General features: G+C 36.9%; 1 protein-coding gene across 3 annotated transcripts in view; it reads left to right on the forward strand.

The window, feature by feature from the left end:
- The first annotated feature begins 204 nt into the window (after positions 1–204).
- Positions 205–16,975, forward strand: part of Rfx3 (regulatory factor X3) — a 255,107-nt gene continuing 238,336 nt past the window's right edge. For 2 of the 3 annotated variants that reach the window (XM_027406463.2, XM_027406464.2), the window contains exon 1: positions 206–476. The gene's annotated coding sequence lies outside the window, so the exon portion shown is untranslated. Of the gene's footprint in view, positions 477–16,975 lie in introns of all 3 variants that reach the window. The other variant, XM_027406465.2, reaches the window with a different exon arrangement.

Raw genomic sequence — 16,975 nt, forward strand, 5'->3', positions numbered from 1 at the left:
CTAGGCCCTCGGCTCCCCCGGCTCCCCGGCGTCCGCAGTAGCGTTGCTGCAGCCCGACTCGCATTGACCCCCCCCCCCCCCCCCCCCCGCCGGGCCCGCCAAGTCTAAGCGCACGGCGGGGCACCGGCGTCGGAATCCCGACCGCGGCCCCGCCCGGGCTCCGAGCTGTCAGTCACGGCGCCGAACCCGCTTCTTCCGGCGCGCTCGGTCCCGCCCTCTCCCCTCCTCCCTCCCCCGCCCCTCCCCGTGCGAGTGTCTCCCTCTCCCTCGCTCCCTCTCTCTCTCTCCCTCTCTCTCTCTCTTTTGTGAGTTATAGCAACCGTTGCCTTGTGAATCAAGCGCCATAGTCACCGTAGTCCTGGCGACTGTTACCCATCAACAACAACTACTCCTCTCCTCCTCCTCTTCCTCCTCCTCCTCCCCACCACCACCATCTCCATCACCCACCAACAACACCACAATAATCCACAGCCAAGGTGAATATTCTTCGGTCTCTACATGTGTGTGGGAGCGTGTGTGTTCGTGCGTGTGTTCGTGGGTGCGAGCGAGCGTGGCTGTTGCGGGGTCTCCCTCCTGACACCGGCTGCGGCCGCTCGAGGGGCTCGGTCCCCGGGGCTTGTTTACAATGGACCCGCGCGCGGCGGGCTCGGGGGTGTGGGCGCCGCGCGCCTGTCCGCCCGGCCGGCCGGCCTCGGCGCTCTGGGATGGAGCGGGAGCCGGGGCTGCGGGGCGAGCGAGCGAGCGAGCGAGCGGGCTAGGCTGGGGAGCCGCCGCTGTCCGTCGCGGGTGTCGGAGCGTGTGTGTCCCCCCCCACCCCAGGTCTGCGGACACTCCGGAGGAGGGGCAGGTGGAGAGAAGGGGCTCGCTTTCTCCCTCTCTCTTTCTTTAATTCGCTGCTTTGCAAAGCTGCCTGGTGGCTGCTGCTGTCCAAATCGAAATAGACAGCAGTGAGCAGGGGGGGACCCCGAAAGGTGCTGTGCTGCTGTTGTTGTTGTTCACTTGCGGGGCCTTGTTGGGGGTTTTGTTATTTTTATCCTCGTAGCTCGGTGAACTTTTCCCGTAGCCCGCTCCCTTCGTTTTGGCCCCTCTTTGCCTGCCGAGACACGGGCTGCACTTATTGGACCATCACTGGCCTCACGGGATTCCTTTTTTTCTTTTAAAACTGTATTTTTCTTTGTGCTGCAAACAGTCTTAATATCCATTCAGCAGTCTTCCCTCCCCCCTCCCCCCTTTGCACACACATTGAAACCAGGGGCCTCTGCTGCTCTGAGAGATTTTTTTTTTTAAGTCTGTCTCTCTTTTCTCTCCTCTTCCCTCTTCCTTCTCTCTGTCTCCTCTGTCTCTCTCTCTGTCTCTTTCTGTCTTTCTCCCCGTTCCCCCTCCTTTTCGGTGTGTGTTTGTGTGTGTTTGTGTGTGTGTGTGTGTGTGTGTGTGTGTGTGTGTGTGTGTGTGTGTATGTGTGCGTGCATGTGTGTGTGCCTGTGCCTGTGCCTGTGTGTGCGCGCGCTTGTGATTTAAACCGGATGCAGGGCATCTTGCTACTTGGGTTGGTGGTTCCTGACAGCGGTTTATCCTTCATGTGGAGATGGGAGGGGTAGTCCTGAGGTTCTGTTTCACTTTGATGCACCTCCCTCCCCACAGGAGAGTGTTAACAATTTTCATTGTGGTTTTGAGACTTTGTCTGTGATGAACAGGAAAAGGACACAAGGAAGCTTTGTGAGAACTCAGTTCACAACGCTATTTGTGACAGTTATGATACTTTGAGAGTTTTTTTTTTTTTTTCCTCACATCTTCATCTCTGTTCCTTTCCCTTGGAGAGTTGAAATTGAAGTCAAGTTGTTCATAAAGAATGTATGAAGCTTCTCAACTTGAAACGTGTGTATATTTCACTTTCTTTGTGGCTGTTAAGATCTAGGCATGTGTGTACTTAACATTCTTTTTGTTGACTTTCTGGTTTTCTTTGGACAATGATTTAAACTGCTCAGAAGAAAATACTTTTAAAGTATTTCTTTGGAGAAAATAGTTGCCCCCTGTAGATTTGAATACTTAACAGTTCTCAAGTAGTATCTTCTTGATTGGAGCTAACCGGGTTTTACAGATCCTTTAATTTTGCTCATTTTCAGCCTAACAATTAATAGGTTATCAACAACAAAAAAATTGATAATGACTGTTAGCTAAAACAAACAAAATGTATTACTATAGTTGTACATATTTCCAATTCAGATTTTAAAGTGCTTATTTAAATAATCTTTTTAACAGCAAACATTTATTGATTTAACTGACAGAGCAGACTGTGAATAATGTGACAGTATTAATTATTCTTGAGATTGTCAATGAAGGGGTTGGGTAATTATAATGCCATTAAGGCTAATATTTTGTAAAATAAGAGTTGTGGGATTGAAAAAAAACTTACCTTTTAATTCATTTCCGTATGATTGTTATTTTAAATGAAGGTGATATTTGATTCTAAAGAAGTCTGTTTGTGTCTCTCAATAGTTACTCATCCCTTCCCCAGCCTGTCTTCGATGCACAGCTCAATGCTAACTTGTATTTTTTCCTTTCCTTTCCTTTCTTTTTTCCTTCTCCTTTTACCCCCCCCCCCCCTGTTCAGGTGAGTGTCAAATGCCTGAACATTTTTCGATGGTGAGGCGACTGGGGCTGAACTTAAAAAGAGTTTTGCCATTTATATAAGTTTTGGCTGAATAGATTGTGTATACTAAAATGTCTTTGCTTAATATTTTTATTTGCAGTGTCCAAGAATGTTTCAGATACTTTTTACTCATCAAACATGTATCAGGTTTTCCCAAATTTAGTGTTTTTTTTTTTTCACCTTCACAAGTTGATTTGAAAGTGAATGTAACATTGGACTGTATTAAATAGCTTGTCCATTTGAAACAAATCTTTGTGTTCTAAGAGTTGATGTTAGAGATACTTTGGCTTCTGATAAGATGCAATTAGTTTTATGGCTTGATTAACTTAGAATTATAATAATTGATCTTTAAAATTAAATACAAAGTTAAATACCATTGAGTTCATTTTTTCCCCATATTTTCTTAGGAGGGACTATACTGTGCATTGACAGTCTTTGTTTTCAGTTTTGTAGACTAACAAATCTGGGAAAGTGATGTTATTTTGAAATGAGACATATTAAATAGTAGCATTTTAAGGAGCTGGATATTTGTGATTCAGTGTGCCATGATGCCTATCTCAGTCTTTTGGAATTACACCTTGTCTAGTATACTATTCTATTAATTTGTATAGGGAATAGGCATAGTAAATTTATGTGTGATAATGCATTCCTAGAAGCTTTCTGTCATTTCACACTGCTTGCTTTGGCGTGAGGTATTTAGGCTTAATTTCGAAAATGCTGTATTTTAAATCCAGTATTCAAATAATCTTGTATTCTGTGGAGGTACTCACAAAGTTGTTAGCTTGTAAGTGAGATAGTGAGATATTCTTTTACTTAACCAAACAATCTTTTTTAAAAAAAAAAAACAAAATAAAAAACCCCCACAAAACTCTAAATTAACTAATTATGGCACTTTTTTAAAAAAAAACTACTGAAAAGTAAAAATTTTCAGGTCACACACTCACATAAAAGGATGGATCATAATATCAGATATGTGGGACGAGTTAAATTTTTTTTTTTCTGAATACTCTAGTAGCAATGTGATTTTGTGATCCTCATGGTGAGACTATGTTACACGAAATGAGAATAATAAGTAAGTCAAGTTTTGAATTACGAAGCTTGCTAATTTTTTTTCTGAGCATTTCACTAAATATCCTTTATTCACTTGGAGTTATATTAAAAATAGTTTCCCTTACTGCATTATTTGCCTTAGCTCTTTAATTCTTTAGGTATGTATTACCAGTTGTCATCACAAAATAGATTTTAAATTCTTTTCTGTTCACAGTTGCATAGTGTTCCCTTGTTTTGGAAAACCAAGATTAAGTGGATTTGACTAAATTTAACTTGTTAGAGACAGATGGTTGTTTTAAACAGGTGTCAGTCTCTCTTTTTCCTGCATTGTTTTGGAACTTGCAGTGGGTGACAAAGGGTTGTCCAAAGCAGGTGGCATCATGTTGAGTTTGTTATATCATCTTTTAGTTAATTATTTTCACAGGGAGAGGGTTCTTTCTGTATGTAAAAGTTGAGCACTGTCAGTCTTTGAAGTGCTCTAGATTTGTAACTGAACTCACTAGCTTTTAGTTGTGAATATCACTGTGTTTTCAAACTGTAGGAATTGTAGATTCATTTGCTAAAACAGCTATCTTTCCATCCTTATAAATAATGATAAACTGACTTTGAATTCAGAAAAAATATATTAACAGTTTATATATTCAAGTCAAATTTATCTACAGAAAAACAGGTTGATTTGAGTAAAATGAAATTTAGCTTACATAATCACTAAAATTTTGCCATTCCCTATTTCAAGAATTTTATTGATAGCATTATTTTAAGTTATATATTGGAAAATGTATTATTTTGGTTGGTTCAGTATTTTAAAACCAAAACAAAATTTTCTGACAATTGCTATATATTTTAAAAATAAATTGTTTTTGTTTAGCCATGTTAAATATGTGTACCCAAATAAATTAAGAAAGTATCACCCACCCTATAGATTCTCTTAAGTTTTATTTTTGACTTATGATTTTATCCTTTTATTTATGGGAATTTTATATATCTTATAATGGATACACCAGAGGGTGCTGTGCTGTTTGCAATATAACATTATTTTCACTAAAATTTGAATTGATTAGAACAGTTATGTAAAGAAAATTTTAGCCACTTGGGCATGTAAGCATCTGGCTTACTTCTACGAACTTTGACATTTAATATACTGCTTTCCTTGACATTTTTTTGGGAAGCCTGTCTATATAGAGAGAATATGTGTAACACTGTAACATACCACCTCCAGTAATAAGCTATATGCCTGAGAACATAGCCTTGGCACAGACTAAGTTAGCACTTAGTCTTATAGTTGAATACATTGGCCATATTATGAAGGTATTTCAGTCTTACGCCCTGGAACTGGAATTACCAATGGTTGTGAATCTTCATGTGGTTCCTGGGAACAGAACCTGTGTTCTTTGCAGGAGCAACAAGTAATGCTCTTAATGCTGAGCTATCCCTCCCACCCTGAGATTTTTTTTTTTTTCCATCTTTTGAGTGGCTTCTTTCCTTACTGACTGTACTTTTACACATGAGTGGCAGTCTTTCAAACTGTAGTATTTTCTTTAAGAAAGCTTGGGAAAGCATAGTTACGTTGTACAAACTTCAGTTTGGGTAATGATGCACTACTATCCCAGTTCAGCTATAGTGTTTTAATTGTGATTTTTTGAAAAGTAACTATGAGCTGTAACAATTTGTGTTCAGGAACACCTTGATCCCAGAACTTCATAAGAGAGTAGCATTTCCCCCCACCCCCAATATGGGTCTCACTACAATAGTTTAGTAATTTTTCTCTCAACTATAATAATTCAGTCATCTTTAAAAGATACAATCCTTTGCAGTTTGTCATTTTATGCCACTGAGGTTTTAAATGTATTGTCTATATATTAAAACTCTTTGCATTGGAAGTCTTATACTTCATGTCCAAGTGTATGTGATGAAAGTTGAGGAAATAACTTTTCTAGATTATTACTAGGTGGATGGGACATCATGTTATAGGCTACATGTGTACAGGCTTTAGAGTCAGTTAATCTCATTAACTCTGTGACTGTAAACGCAGTTAGTTGCTTTCACTTACTATATCCTGACATCTCTGCAATGGCAAAGATACGAATTCATGTGCTGTTTGTTGGTCAGTTTGTGAATCAGTGCTTAACGCCTATTGGTGTTTCAGTTAGGAAATATTGAGAAGCTGTCTTATTGCTACTTAAGAATCGTTTTGTTCTAACCATTCCTTTGTCATAGGACTTGAGTTTTGAAATATTTTCCCACTAATCTATTGTCATTAAATAATTATTCTCTTTTCCTCATTTGACAAATTAAAACAAAGCTATGAAGCCTTTAGTTAGAGGCTTGGATTGCCATTTGATAATCAACTTTTTAAACCATACTAAATTAAAAGAATGCTATTCCAAAGCTTTGTCTTAGTTTTGCTCACAGGCCTATGATGAGGTCTTTTTGCTGTGTTTACCTAACTTCTCTGGCCTAGAGATTTTTATGTAGAACTAATGATGTAATATTTCATTATCTTATTCTTCTATTGTTTACTTCACTGTCCCATTTATATTTTCTCTTTACATGTTACATATTAATGTATTTGAAAATATCTGGAGTTCTCTTCATCAACTTTATGCTACATGCAATCTTCATTATGTAGTGACAGTAAATAGTGTAGACAGTTTTAAAACATGAATTCATTAGCAGTTATTCCACAATTTTATAGTGTGCTGCTTAACACCATTCCTAAGGGGAGTAGATGAGGTAGCCACTGATACACCCATTTAGCATTGATGAATAATTTACTAACTGCTACTTATGTGGTAGAGTAGCTTAGGAACATAACCCAGGAGGACTTAAAATATGAAATATTACACAAGAAAATGCTCTTTTGCTTTCTTTAGATGTTAAAAAAGTTTCAAATTAACATTTTCAAGTTGGCTGCCACATATAAGGGTGCTGTTCAATAATTATATTGAATAGCTGTATTTCTGTTTTCTGAGCAATTTGACTAGTAGTAAAGTATTTTTCTCATTTTAGAGTTATTTAAATAATCCTAATCTTAAACTGGAAATATGATTTATTTATTCTCTCTGTGTCATCCAGGCCAGCCTTAACCTCATGATCCTCTGGCCTTATTTTCCTGGGTGTGGGATTACCTGTGCCTTGCCACTGTGCCCACTTCAAATGTGATAGATTTTCAAAGGAGCCTTGGAAGAAGGCCAGGAAATGTGATTTAAATGGATATACTGTACTATTTCCAAACATCTGTTTTCTTCTAGACAATTTCTACCTTCTTGAACAGAAATGTAACATTGTTTTATTAGTGATGTAATCTGAATGTTATTTTTATTTAAAAGGTTTCTTAGCCTTGGCTTGGTGGCACATGCCTTTAATCCCAAGCACTTGGGAGGCAGAGGCAGGTGGATCTCTGTGAGTTCAAGGCCAGCCTGGTCTACAAATGGAGTTCAGGACAGCAAGAGCTGTTATACAAAGAAACACTATCTTGGTGGGAAAAAAGTTTTCTTACTTCTGGGTATGTATTGTCCTCTGGCAAAATACTTAAGGGTTATATATCCAGGCTGATCCAAAATTAATATGTTTGCACAGTAGTCTTTCTTTTCTAGTAGCAGTTATGGCCAGTCAGTACTGCTTGCCTTTGTTTTATAGTACCTGGCCAGGGATTCCCAAAGGTTCTTATATTTCCTGCTGAGACAAAAAGCTAAGTGTGGGCTACTAGAAGCATAACCAGGAACATTTAGCAAGGCAACAGGCCTGAGTAAAAGTGAGAGGAGACAGATACATTCAGCAATGCTAGAGAAGAAAGGAAAGTATGTTACTAGACTGGGAAGCAAAGGGCTCCAAGAGTGTGGCCAGAGGAGCCCGAAGAAGAGGACAAAGGTACCCAGTTTGCTGCTGACTGAAACTGCAGACTAGTTACATAAAATATGTGGGTCTCAGTTTCTCCATCTGTAATATAACAGTGAGGCTGAGGCTATGTGATCTTCAAAACTCTTTGCAACCCCTATGAATCCATGGCAAAATTTGCCTGGGAAGATGGAGCATGCCAATGACATGGAACCAGAAAGAATGCTGCTTGCTTTTTTTTTTTTTTTTTTTTTTTCTTTTTTTTGAGGAGAGCAACAAAGAAAACCCAGAGCCCAGTGATAGCACTGGCTATGCCTATGGCAGGTTCTCAAAGTTCTACCATTTTAGTGGTTTCTTTAGAGAATGGTGGCCAAGTGCTCTGATTTCCTCACCCACATAGGAGTGAGCTGAGCCTCACAGCTTGAGCTCCTGCTGGAACTAGCTTCTCTAAGTATGTGTGCCAGACAAGTGTCTGACAGTTGGGGCTCCTGTTGCTCACCAGTGAGATATTTAAAACAGGACATAATTTCCCCAGTGTGTGGATAGACAGAGGACAGGGTGGGAGGGTGTGGGGAGAGGCTCTAAGGCAGGAAACATTTTTGTACTTAGGAGAGAGCATATATTCTGCTGTATCACAACTCTCAGCTTGTATAGGGAAGTATGTGAAAGACAGAGTGTAATTTTTATTATTTCAAAGTTGTTTTGAATATTTTAATTGGTTAATACAAGCAGATTCAAGTTTCTGGACCTCATTTGGATTCATATGCTTAATAGCATTTGTGTATATTTCATATAACTATTATTCCTAAAATGGATGTAACCTTCTGCACCCTGAGTTTCTACAGTTTATTTTACTGTGCCAAATCACTTTAGAGACTCTTTGCTTGTTGGATTTCTTCAAGCTGTATACAGTGGCACATGCCTGCATTACACACCCTCAGGAAGTTTAGGCAGGCGGATTGCAAGTTGTAGATAGGGCTGCAAAGGGAGCCTGTGTTGAAAGTTTTCTTTCCTTTAATATTGTCACTGTGGAGGAATGGGAATGGGTGCTGAAGTGGAACAAAAAACATGCACATTTAGAGATCATATCTCATTTCTCTCGTTAAATACCAGTAACTTGTATATTTCCCCTATTTTACTGCATTTTGGAGCCTTGGTTGGGGTAGATGTTGCAGGGGCACAGAGTTTGGGGAGGTGAGAGTCAGAAGTGGCTGAAGCAGTGTGGTTTCTCCTGGATCTTGTTTGTTTTCTGCTGCAGTGTCATGCACACTACATATACTTCTTAAGAATACCTTTTTTTTTTTTTTTTTTGGTTTTTAGAGACAGGGTTTCTCTATGTAGCTTTGGAGCCTATCCTGGCACTCACTGTGGAGACCAGGCTGGCCTCGAACTCACAGAGATCCGCCTGCCTCTGCCTCCCGAGTGCTGGGAATAAAAGCGTGCGCCACCAATGCCCGGCTAAGGATACATATTTTTTTACTTTACTAAAATGTTTATTGTATTTCATTTATCATCAAGATAAAATATCTGAAATTTTTTATTCATTAGTATATTACTAGATTAAAAATATCTTTTTCAAGAGCCAGCATTGTGCTTAGGAATGTTCATATATGATTCTTTAAGTTTGTTTTTGTTTTTGTTTTTTATTTCTAAGTGCAGGCTGGCATTGAACTCTTGAGCATCCTGCCTCAGGCTCCCAAGTGCTGCGATTAAAGGTGTGGTGTGCCATTACACTTGTTTGTAAGTGATTTCTTAATCTATCTCTTTACGCTTTGCTTTGTATAGATGCATTTGTGAATATATCTTTGGCAACAAAAAGTAACATTTTCCTCTATTTCTATTGTGCTGACATTTTAAAGAGCCAGGAGTCTATAACATCAGACTGTAACTTACTAGCTTCTGATTATGTCTGATGAAAATATTGACAAGTTTTGATGAAGTGTCATCCTTAGGGTTATTAATAAAAACAAATTATTATACTAGCAATCTGGACATCTCTACAACTTTAAATGTACTTACAGCGTGTATTTTAATGTGGCGTGGAGAATATATTTTATCTAATTTAATATATGAAAGATGAAATATTTTGATTTTTGTGATTATGTTGCATATCTCAAGGGCATTTAAATGTCCTGTTTTAAAAAATACACTTTTAAGGTGTTTGTAAAAAAGAAATTTAGCTTAGATGCTCTCTTTTTTTGTTTTGTTTTTCGAGATAGGGTTTCTCTGTGGCTTTGGAGGCTCTCCTGGAACAAGCTCTTGTGGACCAGGCTGAGATGCTCTCTTTTATGTGTGTGCATATTGTGTACAAATTTAGGAAGTTGTCTTAATGCACATTTTGCTGAGGGCTGTAGGACACTCTCAGTTTTTTTTTTTATTTTTTATTTATTTATTTTTTTTTATCCTTACTGCCTTCTGCATTGTCATCATCTTGGAGTCACACAGGGAACCTTCCATCTCCATGTTGTTCTCTTGATGCAGAGGATCCAGGGGAAAGTTTAAGTTCTTCCGGGTGACCTCTGTGTGAGGTTGGTTTTCTGTTAGTACTTTCCATTAGTGGTGATTTTTAGAGGCTACTTTGGCTAAGGGCTACATGTACTGGAGTTAGTAAAGACAAAAAGTACAGTTCATTTCAGTTAAAATGGGGCTCAACATTATGTTGCTGGATTAACATTCTGACATTCTGTGCTTCAGAAGTTTGCTGAGTGTTGGAACTTTTAAATAATACTGAATGAGGAACATTCATGATAGATGTAGCCTTATCTCTGAGCAAAGTTTTGGGCCATCTACCTTCCAAGTGAGGTGTGATTCTTTTATCTTTGAATTTGGAAAGAGAATATTTTGATTAGTTTTAGGTTTGCATGGACATCTTTATTTATTTATTTATTTATTTATTTAGAATTTAAAGGAGTGCAAGTGACCATGGACTGGAGATGATGATCAGAGTAACCTGTGAGAGGAGGCTAGTGTTATGATCCTGATACCCAAGCTCACCCCTTTTCCTCCAGCCCTATATAGCAGTAAAGTAAGAATTCTTTTGTACACAGTGTAAGCCTTATGCTTTGGTCACTTTGCATTGCTGTCTAGAATTTCCCTTGGATCCATTATATGAAATCTTCAGAGGTTGTAGTTTGCCCTGTGGTTTGAAAACCTTTGAAATGCTTCCCATAGGTGGCACCCCATGCCCAGGACACCACAGTAAGTGGGAGTGAGATTGTAATTGCAAACACTAAAATATAGACAGAGGGAAAGAGGTAGTACGTGATTCTCAGTTTGCCATGTACAGCAAATCTAATAATGCCACTGGTATTTGATTGTAAAACATTCTATCAGAATGTAAGACATACTTGGATATTTCAGTATGTAACTTTTAAATTTTTATCAGTTGTTTAATTTTAATAAATGGTTTACATAAGTTGATTATTTTGTGCCATTACTACTTTGGTTAATTTAGGAATTATGAACTGGTTTAGATTTCTATTAGATTTTACAATGTGTTTTGAAAAGAAAATAAAGAAATGGAATATGTTAGATACAAAATTGCATTTCTCCAGGTATGTGAATATAGTTTTAATGTTCCAAATTATAGAAGACTACAAAAATGATGAATGATACTTGGGCATAGGACAGGATAAAAAATGATAGGAGATAATGAAAAATGGACGAAATTAGTTAGGAAAATTATAATTAAAGATTAAACAAAGGTAGGTGAATAAATCACTATGGATAGTGAAATAATCAGTTGAATGAAATATCTATAGATGTGTCTGTAGATATAGACTATGAATTTTAATTAGTAGGAGAAAGTAAGTAAGGGACTCCTTAGGTTTTGTTTTGGTTTTTTGTATGTGTGGTACCACATTTAAAATATTTTTTATAAATATTTACAATAAGGCTTTGGTACCTTGATTTTGTTTTTGTGTCTGTGCATATAAAATTTGACTATTTCTGGAGGTTATGTATGGAAAAGGAGCAGCTGTTGCATCAACATCTTTTTTTATTATTATAAAAGAAATACAATATTAATATACAAAATAATCCAAATTTACATCTCAATTGGAATCTCTGGTTACCTTATATTAAAAAATGTATGTTTGGGAAGCTTGTATATTGTATATGTACTATAAATATATATTCTTAAAATGCTTGTATTTTGGAATATATTAAAGATATCAAAGAAGAAGGTTATAGTGAACCTGGTGTACTTTTCACATAGACTTCACAGTTATTACCATCTATTGTTATTAAAGCTATGCAATAATAGTGTGCCTTGGTGCATGCCTGTAGTCCCAGCTATACTGGAGGTTGAGGTGGGAGACTCACTGGAGCTCAGTAAATTAAAGGTGTATAATTGAAAGACTTGTTACTAAAAATAACTCTAATCCTTCCTTATCCTGTGATGCTTTGAAGAAATTTACAATTTAAGAACAGTTTCAGCTGGGCATTGGTGGCACACGCCTTTAATCCCAGCATTCGGGAGGCAGAGGCAGGCGGATCTCTGTGAGTTCGAGGCCAGCCTGGTCTCCAGAGTGAGTGCCAGGATAGGCTCCAAAGCTACACAGAGAAACCCTGTCTCGAAAAACCAAAAACCAAAAACCGAAACAAAACAAAACAACAACAACAACAACAACAAAAACCAAAGAACAGTTTCAGTGGAAATTTTAAACAATGATATAATATGGAGGTAAAGTATTTTAACACAATTGACCTTCATATTGCTTTTTCCAAGAATGTTAAATTAGGAAACTTGTTTTTGCTTGCTGTTAAGTTAAAGTGTTAGTTTAAGTCATTTGTTTAGTAATGCCAGGTCTCTCAACTTGAAAATTGATTTAGTGAGAAGAGTTGAACCCAAGGACAAAAACTCATGTTTTAAGGGTAGAGAAAAGTCTTGAGATAAATCTTTCAGATGTGATGGAGTTCATATTTGATCTGTCATTATTCCAACTCTTTTTTTATGGGAGGGTTTGAATTAAATACTTGAGAGCCATTTGTAAGTTGTCAAGGGAAGAGAAGCAATTGCTTTCTGGAATATTCAATGTGCTGGGACTAGCTGCTAAGTTTTGATAGGCTGGTAGGATGTTTGCCTAGCATATGCAAAGACCTGTGATCCATCCTCAGCACCATGTAATCTATGGGCACTGTAATCCTAGCATGGGGAGGTAGAAGCAGAAGGATCAGAAGTTAGATGTCTTTCTCAGCTACACAGTGAATTTCAGCCCATCCAAGATTCATGATACCCTGTTAGCTACTCAGTGTCGTGTTTTAAGTTATTTGTGGTACATCATGTAGGAAGGGACATCTAGAAGCTGATGTACTAATTAGTGGTATCTTTCAAAAGGGTTTGTTTTCTGAATTCAGTATCTTCATATAATGCATAAGCTTATTTTTTATTTATATACTTTTTATTTGACTGAGTTAATATAGTCATGAAAGAAACGTTTACCCTTGTTAAATTTCCCTAGAGCAAAAGCAAACAAAAAGCTGCTTCCTATTCCGTTGATCACTCTTCTTTGGGATATTTTTTTGTGATGGAATAACAAGTATTACAGATTGTAATTTTTGACATTTGAATGAACAACACAAAATGTAAACATGAATATTTATTTAAAGGCTTATTTTTTGTTATCAAATTATCAAATCAAGGTAAATACATATATTGAATAAGGTTTGATATTTAAACTTGCATAATAACTTTAATTACTAAACGTTTGTAATCTAAAGGTTTTAGTGAAAATATCTATGACTTAAAATATTTTGCAGTATCTTTTAAAATATATTTATTACATAGTAAGTAGCTAGGCTGGGTAGTACAGTTATACAAAATAGCTAAAGCTATCTTGTGGTTACAAGATCTTGTTCTATAACTAACCTCCTATAAAGAAAGTTTAAATAGCTACGACTGGAGATATTACTCATGAGTAGAATATTTGCCTAGTGTGCTCAAAGCCCTGGGTTTGAACCTCCCAAACCAAACACACAGAAATAAAGTAAAATAAAAAAATTGAATGATCTAAACACTTTAAACAAAATGAAAAATGTAACACAGCAAACAACCAATCATGTATTATAAGGTTAATTAAAGTGGTTTTTATAGAGAATTTCATTGTGAAACTAATGCAATTATCAACTTAACCATTAATTGTAGTAACTTTATGTGCATTTAGAAACCTTGTACAAAAAACATAATTTTATTTGGTTTTTATTATTTTACATTGCAGAAAAAATCAATAAGGCATAAGAAGGAAATTTCTTTCTTATTAACCTTTACAAGTCTCTCTCTCATTTAAATATAACTGCACCTGGGATGTGATATAATTTAAAAGGCAGGTGTTTCTAGTGTGAGAATAATACTGATAGACATTTATCCTGTTTTGGAATGACCACCTAACAGCAAACAGCTATCATTTGGAGGAATCCCTGTCTCTTCATATATAAAGAACATTAACTAAAAAATTTATTTTGGTGTTTTAGACATTGACAAAATTTTGTGTCTGGAACCTCAAATGCCATATGATGAATGCCTTATTTCTTTACACTCAACTCGAGTCCTCCTGTCTCAGCTTCACTCTTCTATCATTTTCTTCAGGTGAAGGAGCAAGGTTCGTGTGTGTGTGGGTCTGTAGTGAAGACAAGAGATGAATGGGTCTCTTAATATAGTTGCAGTTGCATGTGTTTTCAAATGACTTACATATGCCAGTTCTGCTAGAGACATAATTAGGAAATCTAAAATCGGAGTGCTTACATTTCATGTACACTTTGGAGGTTATCTGGGTGAACCCCTTCTCTGTTTCTCACTTGCTTTAAAGATAAGAAGGTTGAGGTTAAGTGACTTGTATGGTGAACCTCATACTCCTTGATCTGACTCATTTCATATAGCTAGTGCAAAACGTTTCCTACAGGCACACGCAAGTGTGATGCTTTTAAAATTCTATATTTCTTGTAGTTTGTACTTTTAATTTCCCTATTTTCTAGAGACTGCAACCATTTACAATTCTACATTCTAAATTTGAGTACTTTTTAAAATTTCCAACTGTAAATTTGGGTATATGAATCATTTAATTGTTCTGTTTTGCATTTATTTGGAAGTAAAATTAATTCTATCCTTTAAAACCTTTTAAGGTTCAACAATAAATGAAACTACAGTATGAAAACTACCCTTTTGTCCCTGTCATTTGTAATTTTTTTGTATGAAATTCTCGGGCTTGGTGTGTACATCTTCACTTTTGCACATGAAGATGGAACCTAGGATCTCATCCACTTAGCATTGGCTCTGCCACTGACACCCCCCCCCTCCAGCTCTTCTGATTCGAATCATTCTGAGGATTCGTATGAAAATCAATTTAATTTACAAAATGAAAATGCTTGTGGGTTACTCTATAGTGAAGCCAAAGTGAAATAATTGACACTTGATATAGTTCACACAAGCTGAGACTTGCCAAGCTGGGCTTTAAAGGTGTTGCAGTACTCTTAAATATGAATGAGTACACCAAAAGAATGAATATACGAATAGACTGCCCTTAACTCCATAGCAACGGGAGGCAACACATTCAGCCATGCTATTATATTTTGTAACTTGGATTTTTGGAAGAATATTTCATTTATCAATTAATGGTATGAGACAAGTGTGGCAGAAATAATTACCAAGATTTTGGATTACTGCCCCTGCCTCCCTGTTGTAGAATTAGGAGTAAATCTTTGACCTCAAGCTTGAACTGAATTTGCTCTCCTTTTTGTGACAAAGATGCATAATTTGAGTGTTAGCATTGTTAGTTATGTGAAACAGTCCATCTAAGATTCACTGAGAAGGTTGACAAGTGAACTAACTCTCCAGCACAGCCTGATTTCTCTGCAGTCTAATTTGTGGCACCAAATCTGAAAGATACATTTATATAAAGCAAGAGCAGGTTTCCTATGGGGGAAAACCGTTTGTCATTTGCTCTTAACAAGGTAAATCCCCATAGACAGACCTTCTCGTAAAACTGTTCCCATTGGATTTATTCTCAACTTCAATAAAAAAGGAGATATGGTAAACAAAGGTATGACGAAATATTAGTTAGCTCTTGCATTTTTGTTGGAAAGTTCCCAATTCTTAGTCTCTGAGGTTTAAAACAGCACAATTTCATATGAATTAAGTGGGACTCAGAATAGAGTACACAGTGTTGCTTTGTGCTTAGCTGATGATTTTGTTTTATGGAAAGTGATCAGAACAATTTATGTTTACATTTAAATGTGTCTTTGTTGATAGTATGTTTACTGGGCCATAAAATAGAAAATAGAATGTTAAAAGTATAATTCAGATGAAAAGTGCCAAACCCTTTTAGGCAGCGAATTAAAATTTGAATATAGAGAATAAGTCAGAGTAGCACTGAATGGTTGAATCTATTGTGAATATAGGGGAGAGTATAAAACAGGAAATGTACTCTAAATCATGAATTTATAACCTGGGTTATCTTTTCTTCAACTGATAATATATTCACATTAGTGTATATTTATATTAATGTGTTTTCTAACAGTTTTTCTTTATTTTAAAAAAATAACTTGAGTTTATATTTCTCCGGGTCAGAATATTTTAAAGTAGTGGTTCTCAACCTTTCTAGTGCTGTGACCCTTTAATACAGTTCCTCATGTTGTGATGACCCTCAATCATAAAATGATTTCATTGCTACTTCATAACTGTAATTTTGTAACTTTTAGAATTGCATTGCAATGATCTGATATGCAGGACATTTGGTCACAAGCAACAGATTGAGAACCACTGTTTTAATGATTCCTCCCTGCCTATTTACCAGAATAATTAAAAAGTATATATTTCCATTCTCCATTGTACCACAAAACTGCTTAACTTTGGCCACGTGGAGGTCACAGTCTTAGATGCATTTCATGCCCACACTTTACTACTCTGCTCTGCAATTCCTTTTATTCAGCCTGCCTGGCTTAACTGTACTAGGAACTGATTAAGAACATGATCTTGAAATGAACACACCTGGGTTAGGATTCCAGCATTAACTACTGACAGGGGTTTAATCCTTGGGCAGACATCTTCAAGTCTGAAGTAGAACCGACAGTTCTGCTCTGAAGGATTGTTTGGAAGGCCCCATTACATGGTGCATATAAAATCACTATGCTTGATGTGGGAGTGAACAATAAGGAAGAGTTGCCACAGTGCCAGCATGGCCTCCTCAACTGGGCCTTGCTGATTCTGTTCTCTTAACCTTTTGTTCCCAGTCTTTATTTTGTCTAGAATGTATTTTGCTCCCTAATTAAATTTCTCTGATGTAAGGTTAAGAGTGATCCCCAACTTAATGGGCTCACTTATAACAAAACTGTTTCCAGGGTACTAATTAGAAATTATGTTTTATAGTTTTGTTTTATAAATGTTTAACATTTTCAAATTGTAAGCTTCTTGAGGGCAAAGATTATGCGTTAGATTTTATAAAT

This window comes from Cricetulus griseus, chromosome 3 (genome assembly GCF_003668045.3).
Source record: "Cricetulus griseus strain 17A/GY chromosome 3, alternate assembly CriGri-PICRH-1.0, whole genome shotgun sequence".
Taxonomy (NCBI): Eukaryota; Metazoa; Chordata; class Mammalia; order Rodentia; family Cricetidae; genus Cricetulus; species Cricetulus griseus.